Below are 18,928 nucleotides of genomic sequence, written 5' to 3' on the forward strand. Positions count from 1 at the left end.
CTTATTTCAATCCAGACACCCAAATCAGATATTATGACAAAATCTTTATGTATTTGAGCAAAAGAAATATTAACAGAGTAGTTTTAATTTCTGTGGCTTTAGAACTTGATATTGTTTGACTTAGAAAATGATCATGATTCTCTAGGTACTATTATAAAAACCATCCAGGGACTTTTATTTGTATCGTTCATGACTCTATCCCTCATACCGAGAGTTATGACTGCACATGGTACTCACGCAAAAAATTTTTCTTGAATGTAAACTGCTTTTATAGACAAAATCTAGTCTGTTATCCAATGGAGCATTTCTATAAAGATTTATAGCAGTTACAAGATATACTAATAATAGTTTTATTGGTTTCATACATACTAACATAAATTTTCAAACAGAATACTACAAAAGAAACGAATGTCACCTGCAAAACAAATGTCACCTGTTAACTTCCAAAAGTTAACTACCGTCAAAACTTTGTGATCATTCTTCTTTCCTCTCTCCTCGCCTCTCCCCCCAATATATGGATATAGATAAAGTAGAATCATGTGATATATGCTCCTCTGGAAGTTGAATTTTCAACTCAGCAATATATTGAGGCTGTTTTTACATTTTACATGTCGAAGACACTGTATGCAGAGTCTCAGCAACAATTTCAATGACTACAGAGAACTCCACCCTAAAATATGAATTTACTATATTTTAACCAAACTATTTCCTTATTGATAGATGTTTCAAGTATTTCATTTTTCCCTCTTATAAACAGTGCTAAAATCTGCATCCTCTTGCATATATCTCTTCTCACGTGTGCAATGATCTTATAAGGTCTCAAAGTGGGTTTCTTAAATCAATGTATACCCAACCTTAAGGCTATTGGTTCACAGTGCTAACTATTTTATGTTTTATAAAGTTGCTTTTGCATGCATATATCATTTACATTTTGGTCTTTAACATAACCCTGCCGTAAGAGTGTAAGGGGAAGAATTATAACTTCATTTTTCACACAGCAGCTCAGAAAAGTATAATCTTGCTTCCCACATACCTCTGCTATACTCATCATCACAATATGTTTTAATTATGCTTTTAATATCAGAATTCCTCCCTGACTGTGAACTCAGAGGCAGAGAAGTATATCTCACATCTCTTTATATTTCCGTGACCTGTGACAATACCCAGTAAATAGTAAATACTTTTGTGGAAGGAAAGTGACTTGCCCAATGTCACACAGAAATTTGGAACAAAGATTTTAAGCAAGATAAGTGTTTTTGGCTACATGAAATGCATAAATGGCAAAAAAAAAAAAGCATAGCCCAGAGGTCTGTTATCATAATTGCTGTTTAATAAACTTGAGTTTAATAAACTTGAGTTCTTGAGATTCAGAAAATTTGAGTATCAATAATAATCAAGATACTTCTAAAAAGATTTGTTGCAACCTTTCACCATGTATTTATTTTGAAACACTCACGTAAACATTTCCAAAATCTTATGGAAACAAAATAATTCCAGCAGAAAAGAAGGTGATATATTCTATTCCTGATACGGAAGTTAAGTGATGTCAAATGTGGTTCTATACGTTCCTTTATCGGTTCTCTAACTTAGGACAAGATACTGTCTCCTCCTATGTCTCAGAAGCTAACCTTAAATGTTCTGGTACATTTAGATGGTCAGTTAATTTCTGAATGGATTGCACATTAATAAATAACAGTTGTAGCAAAATAAGAGAAAATAAATACATGCTTTAATATTCTTTTCTGTTCTAAAAGCTGTCAGTGATTTACATCTACAATGAAATATAAGGCTTTAAGAATAATTTTAAAAGATACTCAAATATGTAGAAAAATAAGAGATGAATCATGATAAAACATAAATAATTTTCAACAGTACAGTTTTCTGTTTATAGTTTCAGTATAAAATAGTACTGATTTACTTTTACAAATCTTAAGTACTTGGGAATGTAGAGTTTTAAATCAACTTGCTTATGCACACGTGGGACATCAATTAACATTATATATTACAGTCCAATGCTATTATATTTGAAAAGAATCTGTATAATGGAGAAGGAGGGGAATTTAGTTAACAAGAGTTATGAGGAGACTGCCAGGAGATTCTTAGACATGGAAAAATTCCAATGTTAAGATGAATGGGAGGAAACAATAACTGAGGTGAACTAAAAATTCAAAGAAAGCTATAAAGTCCTAAAGAGTAGGTTGTACACACCCTGTTATTATAGCCTCAAGTATGTATTATACTTGGCTTATCTTGGAAGCATTTTCTAACTCAATCTACCAGGAGACTTATGCTCTGTGAATGCATAGTTATGTTTTGGCTCTAAATATAAATAGAAAAATTATGATTGTCTCATACAAATTTATTTTACATACTTCTTCGGTAAATCACATCTAATGTTCAAATTAAAAGTAACTCACCAGGCATTTTACAAAATATTTTATCAGCCTTTTGTAAGTAAACAAACTATAACCGCATGGACCACTATGGCAATTTTTTTCTACAAGAAAACATTTTTAATGAATCAGGCATCTCGAGAAGCTTTTTTCATTAGTATCATAATGTGACTAAAAGCATATGTTTCTTGGTGCTGTTTGCTCATATATATTTTCTGAATCAGTGAAAAACAATTAATATATTAGGCCTGAAAATAAAAATTAAACTTAGGAAACATTTTAATGAGAAAATGCATTTCTTTTTGTAACAACAGCATAGATATAAATCATTCATGGTTAAGTAAAATCAGCCAAATTGTACCTTTGTTTTTCCATTCAAAGTATTCTCTACCAACATTATCTAGGTTGGAACCAAACTCAAAATCAAAATACATACAAACATTTAAAAAATATATATTCCTAAATCCCAGATAATCTTTTAAGTGATCAAAAGTAGATATTCTACACTGGAAAGCCTGGGCCCTGGAATCAGACTGCCTGTCAGTATATATGTGTGGCTTTAGGCGAGGTATTAACTCTTCTGTACCTCTGTTTTTCATCTCTAAAATGGGAATACCACTAAAACACATCTCAAGGATGTTATGAGGATTACATGAGATAAATCACATGAAGCACTTAGAAAAATGCCTACACATTATAATTATATATGACACATGAATTTAACGATATAATAGGTATTTGGCTAATCAAAAACAGTATTTCTTTGTTAGGCTACATCCAGAAGCTTTTCGTTTAAAGTATTACTAACACATGTTCCATTGATTTTGTCAGAAAAAAAAAATGTGTATTTTCACCAATACAGCAAAGGCTTAGAAGTAAGTAATTCTTAGGCTGAATATGTTTTTTTCATTTCCTCCAAAACAGTGATTCTCTAAGGGAGCAATCACTCTCCCTCTCCCAGGAGATATTTTTCAATGATATTTTTGGTTGACACTAGTGGGAGAAGGAGAGAGTGTGCTACTGACACCTAGTGGGTTCAGGCCAGGGAGGAAGGAGGGTACTAAATAGCCTACAATGCACAAGAGTCCCCCACAATAAAGAATTATCACACCTAAGTGTCAATAGCAGAGCTGAGGGTGAGAAAGTTTGTTCTAAAGACCTGGCTCTGACCTAAGGATAAGTGCTTGATTAAAATGACAAAAGGGAGGAGGGCTTAAAATTATGCAAAACAATACATGTCTATTTTATTTGGGAAACTGTTGCCTCATTTTCCTTCCAGATTGGTACCGTCATTGTCATCAGCACACACCTTCCACCCTATCACTAAGACAATTTCATTATGAAATGCTACGTTCCATTCTCTACTTACTGGCAATAATGATTAAGGATCCCAAAGTAGATGTTACAACTTAAATGGAAAACTGGAAACAAGCCTACCTATACCTGGGAAAACTTATTTCCTCAGAGATTAAAGAGGCAGAAATTGACAATAATAATAATAATAATAATAATAATAATAATAATAAATAATGCAAATGAAGACATTAAAAAAAGTAGATGAAAATGACAGTTTTTCAATTTCTACAAATTCAAATTGATTTTGGCATTATTCCAACGACTGAATTGAAACAAAGTTAGTCAAAAGCCATAATTATATTCTCTGTGGTCACAAATGTGTACTGCATGGTGGCTTGTTCTTTTCAATAAACAAAAGAAAAGAAAAGAAAAAATACGTACTATGACCTTACTTTCAAGCAGTACATACTATTAACAATCGTATATTTTGTTGAGTAAGATAAAAATATTGATTGTAAAGGGTAACTTTGTCCATTTTAAATCTTACTGCCCCTTTGGAAACCAAAAATGGACTTTTCCTCTCTCCACATAGAAAGAAAAAATATGTCTAACATACACAAAATACTATAAATGTGAAAACATCATTATTTAAAACAAGCTAAGAAATATTCTTGGCAGGTCTCTTCCTGCAGCTGGATCCGACAGCCAAATTGTAAACCTATCAAAAACGAGTTTGTATAATGAACAGACACAACCTTAAACACTGCACTGCAGCAGCACTATTTCAATTAACATAATCCCGGTAGTGGAGAAGCAGAATGTGTTAAACTTTCAGACAATATGCTGGCATCTAGCCTGTGTCAAAAATCCACAGCAGAGGTCCCTACTTCCTCATTACCATATACCTTAACAGCCCACAGTGGTAAACCACATTAGAAGCCACATTTCCATAAGCTCTAGACAGCGCTTAAAGGGGGGTCTGGACTATCTACATACTTGATGAAAACAAAACAAAACAAAGATCCCAGTGGTCTTGCTCCTTTTTGGGAAGGAGACAGAGGAGGAGAAAAGACAAGAAGGTGGTAAAGAATTTTAAACTTTCAAATATTTTACACTTCATATTTTTCTTGGCAACAGATTTTGATTTCAAAAAAAATGTTTCAGAGACATAAAGGTATGGGACACCTCAATGTATTTGATATATAGGCTTCTTATATACTAGCATTTTCCCTTTAAGGACCTGTAAGTGATTATTTTCCTTAGGCGTAAAAAGTCTTCTCACCTAATACTTAAAAAGAATTTTTCTGCAGCAGTTGAAAATCCCTTTCCAGATGCTTTCATCTCCTTTATTTGAATTGTTTACTGAGTAACGAGATAATATAGAACAATCAGATATAAGATGTAGCTTTTCAGTCAAAAGTGAAGAGATTCATTTTATATTCCTGGTAAGCATGAAAAAATTACAACCAGAATTCCTATTTCCAGAATACAAGAAGAAAAACGTTTTCTTTTTTTCCTTTGCACACTAACAAGCATGCTTTCTTTCCAAACAGTAAATGAAGTAAACTTTTGGTCTGGTTATTCTATGGAGTATACAGCTTACCACGCAATCAGTTCTTAAAATCAGAGATAAAGATGAACTTAAAATGAACTCCTTGGTATGTCTTCATTTTCTACCCTAAAGCAAGTCAGATGATTTGCAGTATCTGTTATACAGGAATTTTTTTCAGGCATCACCCCACAATGTTATCCATACACCTCTAGGTTAACATACTAAACCAACTGGGGCTAATTAACTAGTTTGGCTACACAAAATCTTTTCTGCTTTTAATTACATTAACCTAATGTGACTTGAATGCAGCAGACCAAAAACGAAACCACTAATTATATTAAGGGCTTCAAAGATCATTTCAGATTGCTAACCACCAAACTGTCACATAATTTATCTCATTTCCTTGAACAGATTTTGCAATCAAAACCTGTGTTCCTTACTAGAAATACTATTTTAAAAGTACTTCATAACAAAGAATTAAAAGAATACTGATTTAGAATGCTAAACGAGAAATATGTTATATATTACATACATAGGTGTCATCATACTAATGAGAAACTGTGGTGTTTAATTTTTACAATTTTCTAAAAGATTAAAGGTTCAGAAATATTCATGTATGGTAACCCTGTTTGATAAGCAGGGTTAACATGATGAGTATACTTTTTAGAGCAGGAGAATTCTGAAATTATGTTTTTCTGAAAAACTTGATTCTTTACCACTGTGTCATACTATTTTGCAAAGTAAATGAGATGAGAGGTTTCGATTTACAGCCTAGAGTATCATCCTTAAACAATTCAGTACTAACTCTCTTTGGCCAGAATACCTCTTCATAGCAGTGCTGTCAATTCTGCCTGGATCTTTGACCTACAGAACAGATATCAAGCTGTTGTGAACTAGTGGAGAAGTATTTTGCATGGGTTTAAGACTTCTTAATAGCAATGAGATGCAGGTACCCCAGATGGCCAGTCACAGATCCCAGACATTCTCCTTGGTGAAATAAACTGCAGTGCAGTTTGGGGATGGTCCCTAAGGACTCCTTTCAACAGAGACATGTAAGAAAGAGTCACAATAACAGCTTTTATTTCTTTAAAGGTGATCATTAATTCAACAACAACAAAAATAAACCAAAACAAATACCTTGTTTGAGAGGGAGACAGTGAAATAATACCCATTACTTTACAATCTGGCTACAAGAGTGTTATCAATTTTTAATGTAAACAATTCAGATTAACGCATGCCTTCTAACATATACCCTAGTATCCTTTAAAAACAATCATGCTTTATTGCATTCTAAATTAAACAAAACCACTGGTAGTAATATAATTATTTGGTACAAATGATAGACAAAGGATTAAATACACATCTCATAGAAATCTAAAAAAAATTAAAACCAAGTAAAAGATAATTCTTATAGTTCAAATTTTACACCATATCAAAGAAATTACAGCATTTTTTATTTAGCAATATATTTTGCTCACACCCCCAGGTAAGTAGTTCAATAAGAATTGTTAACAGAGAAGCCATGTCTAGAATTAAATAATTTCTGATTTTTACTAATTATAGTTTAATATCACAAGTACTTCATATTTCTGAATATACACATTAATAATTCTGTTGTTCTTTCATTCTTTGGAACCTAAATTTTAAAGTACTTGGTAATCAGATAAAAATTTAAATTTTTGATAAATTTTTGGTATCAAAAATCATTCACGTAAAAAAATTTATATCTACTACTCTAGTCACCATCAACACTTTTTTAAGAACAGATTTCAAGAAATTAATTTTTTATTGTTTATTTGTATTAATTTTGTGAAACAAAAGTAATGTTTTTAATATCACATATCCATGACCACAGGATTTCATATTTTGCAAGCCTCAAACTTAAGTTTTATTTTAGATAAAGATATAAACAATAAACCGGGTTCAGCAAAATCACAGTTCTTCCTCCTGACTAACGATGTTTATTAGTAGTTCTACTTTTCTTAAAGGCTACTATCACTCAGTTAAGTCTTTGAAAAATTTTTACCTCTGCCTATTTCTATTTCATTCTGCTTCACAGAGATCTTAAATTGAGAAAGGAAAAAAGGAGGAGAAGGAAAGAGGAAGACAAGGAAAATGGAGGAAAAAGAGGAGGGAGGAGGAAAGAGAGAAAAGAGAAGGGAGAGGGAGGAGGAGGAGAAAGAAAAAATGAATTGTTTTAACTATTATCCACTCAAGTCTTTTGATTATACATGATCTGCTTTGGGATTGCTCATCCAAAGGCTGTTGCTTAAAGCTGCCATGTACTCATCACCAGTTCAATATGGACTTGTGAAACAAAATGAGTGGCTGTACCCCAAAGAAGGGTTAAACTAAGAAAAACAGATTATACACTAATATTTCCTTTTTCTTTTTTACTATAGATTACAAAAAAAAAAATGAATTTAATTAAACTTCAATCATATTGTAAAGAGTTTTCACCAGGATGTTACTAATTCATTTGTCCATTCTTATGCAAAGTTCATTTCTATTCTTAGAACCTACTTCAAGTGTAAATAATTTCTTCAGATTTGCAAAACAAGGAAAGAAGGAAGGACAGGAGGAATGAAGAAAAGGAGAGAAAGAAAGAAAAAAGAAAGAAAAAAATCTGAAACAAAAGGATCCCCAGGTAAGTACATATTCATCGCAAAAAAAGAATGAAAATGTCAACCTGTAAGCAATAAAATGACCATTCTACATTTTACTTGGTGACATTAAAAGGGACAGCATTACAAGAAAACCATAACTTGTTGCAGGTCTTTCAAAGGTTCTTTTAGGAGTGGAAGTGAGAGGCACAATTGGCAATCAAGGTCTCTCCACTGGTGTTCCATGTTGCTTTGGATTACATGCATACAAAGAACGTGATCCAATTTTATTTGTTTGCTGGTACAATTTACAATACCAGTTAAAAACCAACATGATTTCATCCAGGAGTTTAAACACACTTGATCATCAGAGAGAAGCAACAAGAGACTCATGCAGAAATAGCAATTATCCCAGTGGAACACGTGGCTCTCTCCACAGCTTGGTGAGCTGCCAGCTGAGAGCACAGGTCTGGGAGAAGTGCTACTCAGGTCCACGGCAGCTGCATTTCTGTTCTTTCCGTTTCTCCTACTAAACTTCTCATTTTTACCTCATAGCAATTTATAAATTGGTAGTTGGCTGTTTGCTATTGTGGCAGAAGCATACCTCTGATAATTTGATTATAGACTACATTGAGACGAGCAGTATTGCTAATTGCAGGTAAGTGGGAGCCACCCTGCAGAGACATAGTTAAAGAAAGAGGATGATTTGCTTCGTGAAGGTATAAATTATTACCTTTCTGTCTATCTAGTTTATATCACCAGAGGACCTTTTCATGAATCCCAATTTTAACAAGGAACAATAGAAAGAACAGTCTCCTGAAAACACACCTATTTTGCTGGCTTTTGTGGGACTCAACATCCCAATGAAGATTTGGATTTGGCTGATTCTCCTGGACGCCCATGTTGTAGAGCCAGTCAGTTCTGTAGCCAAAAGCAATCATCCAGGAAAGCCCTCTCTAATATATTGTTTTCCAAACCAGGGGCAGACTGCTGAGTGCTGGGGAAATGGGGAGCAGATGAAAGAGTGGACACGTTTTGCTGATTCCCCCAAGTGTCTGGTTCCCAAGTCATTAAGATCGGAACCTAAAAGTGAATCTTATAAAAAGGAAGCAATATAAGGAGTGGTTTGGGAAGAAAATAGCCTTTGCTATCTATCTCCTAAAAGTATGAAAGTTGATTGATTTTTTTTATCTCTATGACAATTCTAGGTATGACAGAGTTGTACTCTGCATGCATATGAAAAATTAATTTAGTTCATAGCTATTAAAGTTAATGTATTAGTTCCTTCACAGGTCTCATGAAACAATGTCCTGCTGTTTTAAAGGTAAAAACAAATCCTTATGGGCAATTTTCATTTCCTGCAGAACCAGGTTTGCTTTTTATCACCTCGTCCAACCATCTGGCTATAATTCTGAATTTACATACAGTCAGTGTTAGGACAGACTGAAATAAAAATCTATGGAGGAATTATGACTATACCTTAGAAATAAAGATGATAAATGCTCATAGTATTTGAGGGGAGAAAGGCTCATTTTCAAACACTTGGCTCCTTCAAGTTACAAGTACACCAGCTGAAAATACTTCTCAAACAGTAAATCCCTTTTTCTCTCCATGGATTCTTATGCTTGGTTCTTCTCTGTAGTTTTGGTCCAACATGAGACATTTTCTCATCACCAAATGTCTTACTAAGATAATACCTTTTCCAGACACTGTGTATAATTTGCTACTCTTGAAATTTAAATTCACTTGTATTCTACAGAAGACATATGACAAAGTAAAATCAAGGTTGAGTATGCAAGAGTCTTGGATTCAGAAATTCAGAATGAATTTATGGAAATCAAATAAGGAAATCAAGGAAAGATAACTACTTCCTGGAAACATATTTATAATTTGCAAAAATGAAAAAAAATCAATAAAAGCATATAATACTATTCATTATGTTTCTAGACAAGTAAGAAAATCCCTAAAATAGCTACAAATTGAAGTAAACATTCATTCCCAATCTTTGGTATTTTAATCCTGAAGAGTCGCAGGAGGCCAAGAAGATACTTGTAAGTGACAAGCTTAATTGATTAATCAGAGTCAGGGCTCTTCAGAATAGGGTCAGAGATTCAATATCCATATGCCTAGTTGCTTCCCTCTCTTTTATTGATTACAAGACTATGCCAGAACCCAGCTCAGTTCTTTGGCAAATGTGTGCTTTATTTCATAAGGGACACATGCTAAGATACAGATAATGACACCCCTTGCCCCAGCACTGCACATGTGAAAACAAATGTAAACATTCTACATACTTCCTAAGAGAAAGCAAGTAAGGTAATCGGCACACATTGGGAAGAGAATACAATCTGGGGCATAAAAATCTGAGCTGCAGTTTAAACAAACTCTTTTTGGTGGGTTACATTAAGCTTCAGAATTATCCACACAGTTCTCATTACCTGAGAACTCATGATTAACTCATGGACAAACAATAAAAATAAATGCACCCCGCAGCCATGTAATTCTATAGTTACCTGTGAAAACAAAAGAGAAAACAAGGACCTATCTATCTGAGGAGTATTTGAAAAAATCGTTTGAAGTGGTATTTGTTTGGGACAATCTTTCTCAGACACAAATGGTTCAGTTCCCGGGCCAATACAAAAACTTACTGAATAGAAAATGTAGTGCAAAAACTATTAATGGTGTAAAGGATTACAGTGTTTTGAAGTCTTCTAAGATATGTTGTTTGAACTTTGAGTTGAAATTCAGAATTTCGTGAATCCTAGGTTGCTTCCATACAAACCTAATTGGGAGGTTCCAGTATGAAGTGGGAGTGAGGTCAGCGGAAGATTAAGGAGCAAGAGAAAGTTAATTAAAACAACAAACTTGACCTTCTGTCTCTTGCCTTTCTTCTGCATAGAATGTAAGTTCTACGATGGCAAGGAGATTATCAGATCTCCTGTCTAGCACAACACCTACATACCAGAAGTCACACTATCAGATTTTTCATGATTTAAGAAATTGGATATATGGAATTCTTTGATTTCAATCATGATCGCTTCAGAAAAAGGCTTGATATTGTAAAATTTACATTAAAAGATACTACTTTATATTGCCTTGGAGGAGACAAATTCAAATACCGATGTCTCAGACCAACTTAATAAATAAGTTTAAATTCTCTGATGTTTCAATAGGAGTCTTAAGGTACTTAACAATTGCAAAATGCTAACACATTAAAAAAATATTATGCGCTAAGTGTAAAATGTCTTTGACAGTTTTCTCCACAAATGAAAAATACATCAGTGAATCTGCAGTAAATTTCATAAGTGTACTAACATATTTAAACAACTATCTGAATTATTATTGTTTTAATTAATGAGAAGTGTGACGTAGCAACATGTGCTGTATACATGACATTGATGCACATGTCATCTTTAAATTTTACAAGTCCCACAGGGGACATATATTTCCCTCTCTTGATATGAAAAAACCAAGGCTCCAGAATATCAGAAACATGCTCCAGATCATTTAGTAAGTGGGTGGCGCTCCTTCTATATAGACCCAAAGTAAAGCTTATCGAAAGCACTTTCTTTTGGATAGAAAACAAGAGCTCTTATTTGCCTCCCACTTCACAAACTACAAATCAGCACTATCTTGTAAATGTATAGATCCCCAGGCTTAGGAAAGAAACAGGTGCTGTTGGTGGACCTCCCTGAGTTAGACTGACGGCCCTGCTCCATCACACTCCATATTTAAGCCTGACTTATCTGGATATCCCACCTAATTGCCATTAGTCCATATAGCTGCCAATAGAAAAAAATATGCATGTGTACACTTCATATGCACATGTGTTCTTTTTAGGAGAGATGTCGTTAGGTCAATTCTTACATTAGTTCCTATACAGAGGCATGACTCTTCTTTTCCCATATAAACATACATTCATTATCATGTGGCATGTTTAAAATATAAACAGAGTATTTCTAAGCTTCCCTAATAAAGATGAGGAAATATGACATGATTCTTTATGAGCAGGATGTGTGGGGCAGTATGGTGATGGAATCCATGTAGGTAAAAGAGTGACATCCATGAATGTTAAAAGACAAATAAATAAGAAACAATGGATTCCTTAGCTAATTACATTTCATCCGCTCATAGGAGACAAATTTCCATTATTTTCCACCAGTATTATACAGATCAAGTTCAAGTGCTCTTGAAATTTTCCCACACAAGATGATGCTGTTAAATGTGACTTAAGCATGAGCCTGTTTTTTGTGTGATGAGCCTTTAAAGGTTGTGATCACCTAGGTTTGTAAGATTTGAGAAAAAGCTGTGCCATGTGTTAGTAATTTTTTAATGCATACCAGATTATTTTACAAGTGTACAATTTATCATACTATCAAATTCTTTGGGTTTAAAAAGATAAAAATTGAGGTGGTCAGATGTTACCAACAGTGCCAATTAGTATTTTTAAAGCAACTAGCCTTTAAAACAAAAGAAGGGCAGTACCTGCAATAGATTAGAGAAGATACTACCCTCAGCCTAAGACTGGGGAGTAATCCTTAAGAGAACATCTAAATAAAAGTGATAATATGGACAAGATGAAGAAATAAAGTCAATCTTAGCCAATTATAAATAATGAAAAGGAAATCCCAACCCCTTTAAAGTGTTCAGCTTAAAAATAATTTAAAATTTAAAGGCTTAAAATAATTTCTTCAATTTCTACATTTTTGGTCATGTTTTAAGAAAAGACTACCTTGTACAATCAAGAGCAACTTTGAAACTACTTTTTTTAAGATTATAATTTATTCTGGCTGTGGTAAACGGAAAAACAAAATATCTGGGCCATTGCAAGCACAGAAATTACAAGCAATTAGAAACCTAAACTTTTTCAACACAGAGAATTTACTAAAAAGTGTCCCAATATGTTTTTCTCATATATTTTCCAAATTATAGGTAAGCTTTATAAGCAATGTTTTGAGAAAATTTTTAAAACTGTATCTTTAGAGAAACAGTTCCTCTCTAATTAATAAGACATTGAAAAGAAAAGAAACTGGTTATAATACCATCCTTGAAATCACAAGAGACTACATCTTTAATTTGGCAAACAACTTTAACCAAGAATTAAAGTGTTCACAACAGTAGTGAAATTCCACTAGTTTTGGGCTATTTGGAGAAATGTAATGGCCTGATCCAATATACCAAATCGCTTAGAAAGTGAATTAACACAGCTGCTTGAGGAGCATATATTATAAGGAAAAAAAAAAACAGAAGGGAAAACAGTATTTATAAGTTGGCATTCTATGTTAGGATATAGAACTAATCTGAAATTCTTATTACAGGTTTGGTCCTCCGACCGCGTGTGTTCAGCCAGTAGTTCTAAGACTTTGAGTCATGAGGTACTACTTTTTTCATTGCTGATTACTCAAATTTCTGAGACCTTTTCAACTTTCTGGAAGATTTACTGTGACTGAAGGACCATAGATGTTAAAAAGCAGCATACATCCACACGAGTGAATTTCAGGATTGGTGGAATTCCACCTCCAAGGTGATGTAGGCATATATGCTAGGCTTTCCTCTATGGCATCTAATGTTGCTTTGGCTGAAACTAATACCTGGGTGGGGCTGGATCTGGGGGGAAATATTCAGAACTGTTTTTGAGGAAATCTATTTGGGGGTTAGAAATTAGAAGGCCAGAATCATCTGAACAGATTTAAAAGAATACTGACAATCAACATGCAACACAATAGAGGATACAACATCAACATTGTACAATACCAAAACTGTTCAAGAATATTCTGATTCGTTACATACATTGACTTTTACTAACCCTGAACTTTATTACACCGCTTAGAGGAAACTTCAACTTTTTTTAGTATATTGTTTCCTGAAGTCACCAAAGATAATCTGTTGAACTAGAAAATATTTAGCTTCTGCTACTTTAATGCTGGGTCCAAACCTATTTACATCCTCTCTGAAGTACTTGAGTCAGTTTATATGAAGTTAAAATTGCAACTAGGTGTCTCAAGGGACCCAGACAAAAATGGGCATGCAGACTATAAATTATAAAACCCCATAAAGGTAAATGTCATGCAGAAGAAGACTCATATATTTGATTGATGTACACTTAAAACTGATCAAAACAGGATATACCACAGTTTTATCAGTATTGTTTTGTTGTTGTTGTTTTCTTTTGTCCACTGTATCTAATTCAAAGGGTTCTTTTTAATTATGAAGTTGAAAATCTCTGGTCTGTCACCTCTCTAAGTTATTAATATCAATGCAGAATGAACATTAACTGTAAATCAAGACTGAAATCTTAAAATAGCACCTTACAATGAGGCTGTCATTGATGTGCTCTGGTTTCATTCTCATAACGATGCTAATAAATAGTCAGGAAAGATATTATCTCAATAGTTTCAACAATTAAAGAACTTGCCCAAGGTCTAGTTGTTAGTACAGTTTCAAAAAGGAGTTTCACACATAAGAGACTTTCCCAAGTAAGTCCGGAATGCTTGGCTTTCTTTTTTCTAGTTTCAGTGTCCAACCACGGTGACTATATGTGTAGTTATTTAAATAGAATTACAAGTTTTCGGAAAGGTTCAGGATGTTCCTTAGGAAACTACACCAGCCTTTCTCAATCAGCATACTTCATCGGAATCACAGCATTTCTAAATGACCCTAACATGATACATTATCTAGAACTGTTCTGGATGATTCACAGGAGACAAGTTAATTTATTACACATAGGAACTGCCAGAGGGCAATAGGGCTGAATTCTTTTGTAGTTGCATTTCACAATAAAGGTGTCAAATGTGTTTCGTAATATAAGTATTAGTCTACATACTTTACTTACTCATAATATTCACCAACACTTAAATACTCAGGGTGATTCTACAAAACTGGGAATTTTCTCACAGTTGTGAATCAGCTGTAGGTAGAACTTTAGATGAACATAAATGCTGAATCTCTTTTCATATACATTTATACGGTCTTGTTTATTTGGAGAAGTTGAAAAAACAGTTTCGAACTTTCGTATTCCATCAAGGTTTTCATGTCCATAGTTCAGGCAGGTATACAAACACAATACCCACAACATCCAGTACTGATATGTACAGAGTATATCACCATTTACAATGAATGGAATTTATTATAACACGTATTTTCTCATTGGATTCCCACAACAACATCGTGACCAATACATAGGTATGATTAGACAATTCATATCTCAAATGGAAACAACGGAATTTATAGAGATCAAAGTGTCCATAAGATCATGCACTTAATACGTGTTGAAACATGAAATTATCGTGTGGTCTTCTAATGCCTAAGATTGTTTTTCTCTATTAATCGACTGTGCTTCAATTATTAAATCTGAAAATTAAAAAGTAGGATAGGTCATGAGTATGATTCTTTATGAAAAATGGACAGAAAAAAATTCTGGTTCCTTACACCAGTTAGTTTCCTTTGACCTTCACACACAGAACTACATATTTATTTTGCAGGAACACAAACTTAACTTCTCAGGGAAAGGGGGCTCTATGACATCAGCTGCATTAAGTAGGTTGACTTCCTCCAGGGCAGGAGAGAGGAAAAGGAAGCAACAGACACTGAACAATGAAAGAAATTGGAAGACCAGAGGAAAGCACTAATCGAAGGAAGGGAGGAGGAGCAGATGGCTTAGGAAGGAGACATGTGGGAATTTGGGGGAAAGGAAGTAATTGGCAAGGAGAGGGCTGAATGCCAAATTTGTGAAGGCTCCGGGGGACACTGGGGATTTGGATGGGATGTGAGTCAGCTGCTTTTTACCAAAATATCACACCAAAAAGGGAAATCAAAGAAACCTATAAAGACACACAGGAAGCAGAAAAGGACTGGAAAAAGAACTGATGACATGTTGCATTTTAACAATTGTGCCTCTTTAGCATGGGAATAGGAAGCAGTGTGTGTGTGTGTGTGTGTATCTGATTTTTTTCTCCAAATTTGATTAATAATTTTCCAGTCCTTAATTTGCTTATTAAAAATTATATACTTAAAATTCTATTTAACTACTTTTTACATACATTACATGAATGTGATTTCTCATTCATGCAGAAATCAATTCCTTTAAGCCATCTAGGCTTAGAGTGACCAACTGTCCCAGTTTTCCCAGAAGCAATGTTTTCCCTCCCAGGACTAGGGGTTTTCAGTACTAACACCAGGACAATTCCCAGCAAACCAGGATGGTTGATTATACCATCTAAGTAAAAACTGTTTAAAAAAAAAAAAAAAAGGCTACTAAATACACTTGCTCATTATGTTAAAACACATGCTGTAAACTTTTTTCCCACATTTTCCAAAGATGAATTAATTAAATCTTAATAAAGTTATGTGATTAAGTAGAAGAAATTGACAATAAAATGGTTTCTGGTTGGACTCTGGTTTTGATGTAAATAAGCAACATAATAAAATTATTTCCCCGTCATCCAAATTTTTTTTCCAATTAAGCAAAAACAAAATCTGAAAAACATATAGAATATTTATAGCATGCTACACTCAGGATAGGAAAAGGAATAAAAAATTCAAGGCATAGCTTATCTCAAGGAATAATGCAAGTAATTAAAAAATGTTTATATCACAAAGTCACATACATAGAAAATGAAAAAAAGCGTATTTTATTCATCTCGAAATTTTAGCTTAAAAGCTAAGAATTTCAAACATAAAAAGATTAATGTATTTTAAGCTCTTCTTTTAAATACTAAAATAAAATTACTCAGGATAAATGACAGTCAAAGGTTATTATGAAGAAACTAACTCTGGAATTTCAGAATTGAGTGCAAGCAGATCTCACTATTTACATTGCATTGGTTCTGTATTAGTTTTTACTATATCTTATTGTATATACACAAAATTGCCAAGCTATTATATCAATAAAGTTTTCTTTAACTCAATATCCCATTTCTTATATATTTTCTCATAATTGATGAAATTTTTAGCAATAACTTTTAAAATGTGTATAGCGGATATTAGAATCTGGCCAATCCACGATTTGGACAGTTAACTATAAAGCTCACTCAGTTGAATCATTTGTTGATTCATAATATTCTTTTTAATATAAACACTGTTTCCCTAAATGTCAAATGGTGAATAGTTATTTATTATCCTCCTTAATCTCCTAATATATTTTGATGTAAGATATCTAGGTCTAGAATAAATAATTTTAGTTTGTCTGAACTATAACCTTTGGTCGAACTTGAGCATTTCTGTGCCATCTTTTGTGAAACTACTAAATTTAAAATTGTATAGATTTTTGTTATGTTATAGTTTCTATTACTAAACATAATATGTACTAATTCTCAAATGTACTAAGCTTAGTTTCAAGACCATACCTCTACTGTGTGAACTAACCTATCCGGACCATTGCAAACTTAGAGACAATATTTCACAGTGGAAGCTAAGAGTTACTGTCATTATAATTTGAATAGGAAATGTTATAAGTGAACAAAAGCCAGTTGTCCCATCATTGTAACCCCCGACAACTTGAAATTAACTATTGCATTAGTAAAATTTTTGTATTTATCTGACAGGGCTGTCGTCAGGATTAAATGAGTCAATATATATAAAGTGCTTAGTATAGGGTCTGGCACACAGTAAGTGTTATATTAAGTGTTTACTATCATCCCCATCATCATCACCATCATCATCTTCTCTAGGAGACTGAATTGACTAATATGTGTGCCATAATGGAAAGAAATGACTTATTGAGTTTTCAGAGGGATGAAATGAGATAGATAATATAAAGCATCTGGTACATGGCAGGGACTCAAAACACAGTAGCTATTGTTATTACTGTATAGTAGATTAGTAAATTACTGGTGTCCCGACAATAACCATTTCTAAAACATGGCACATTTGTTTGAAGATTTCAGATTGAGTTTTAATTCTTAGTCATAAATCATCAGTTTTCACATATAAATGCAACTATCACTTTGTTTTATTAAAATAATGGTATCAGTTGGCTACCCTAATTTATCATATATTGAGGTAAACACATACCGTTTCCCAGAATATAAAACCTAGCCGGACAATCAGCTCTAATGTGTCTCTTGGAGCAAAAATTAATATAAGACCCGGTATTATATTGTATTATAAAGAGCCAGCATTTATATTATATTATATTTATTATATTATATTATATTATATTATATTATATTATATTATATTATATTCCAGGTCTTATAGTAAAACAAGAATGGGTCTTATATCAATTTTTGCTCCAAAAGACGCATTGGAGCTGATTGTCCGGCTAGGTCTTATTTTTGGTAAAATACAGTAGTTGGTAGTTCCATTAGTTACCACCAAGGTACTACTGAATACCTTAATATTTTAGTTTATGAATACATTTATTCTTATGTTTATAATAATTAATTAAATAGTTTTACTTACAAGCTACCTTCCACAAGACATAGGCTGTCTCTATGCCTGCAATTCGAGCACCTACCACCAGGAGGACACTCATATCCCTGAGACCCAATAAAAAGGTATGGAAAACTGGTGCCTCAGACATTATGCAACTGTGTGTGACCCCAACAACTGTGCTGATTTATAATACACTTAACTTTTCATTAAGATAGCAATATTAAAATCACACTCAGGTCAACAAGTGTAAAACAAGTGGCAAATTTTAAAATAAATTTAATACCTTTTCACAATGTTTTTGCCATCTGTAACTTTCTCTTCGCTTACTACCAGTGACTATTAGCTCCATTCAGAAATCCAAACCCATACTAAATTTGTTCTCAGGCCTTTTCGGGTCTACTTGTCAGCTTTTTTACTCAACATAGTCCTGTTATTGACCATCATTATACATAACTAAGGCATTTTATACTCTAGGAAAGTACTTCTGATGTTTACTTTCAACCGTAATGACATTTTTCTTAATTCGAGAGTAATTTTTGATTGAACACTAGTTGTTTTTTTCAATAGTTGGTATTACTTTCCAACCCCGAGTCTTACAACTCAATTTTAAAACCTTATAATAAAATAATCTTGAATGTAAGTACAATATTTCTAAATTGTAAGTCAATAAAATAAAATATATATATCACTTTCTGAAAGGTATGTCTGAA

At 33.3% G+C, this 18,928-nt stretch overlaps 1 protein-coding gene across 8 annotated transcripts in view; it reads right to left on the reverse strand.

Annotated features, from left to right (window-relative positions):
* Positions 1–18,928, reverse strand: part of ROBO1 (roundabout guidance receptor 1) — a 1,124,592-nt gene that overhangs the window by 113,868 nt on the left and 991,796 nt on the right. The window lies entirely within an intron of this gene.

The sequence above is a fragment of the Rhinolophus hipposideros genome (assembly GCF_964194185.1).
Source record: "Rhinolophus hipposideros genome assembly, chromosome: 2".
NCBI lineage: Eukaryota > Metazoa > Chordata > Mammalia > Chiroptera > Rhinolophidae > Rhinolophus > Rhinolophus hipposideros.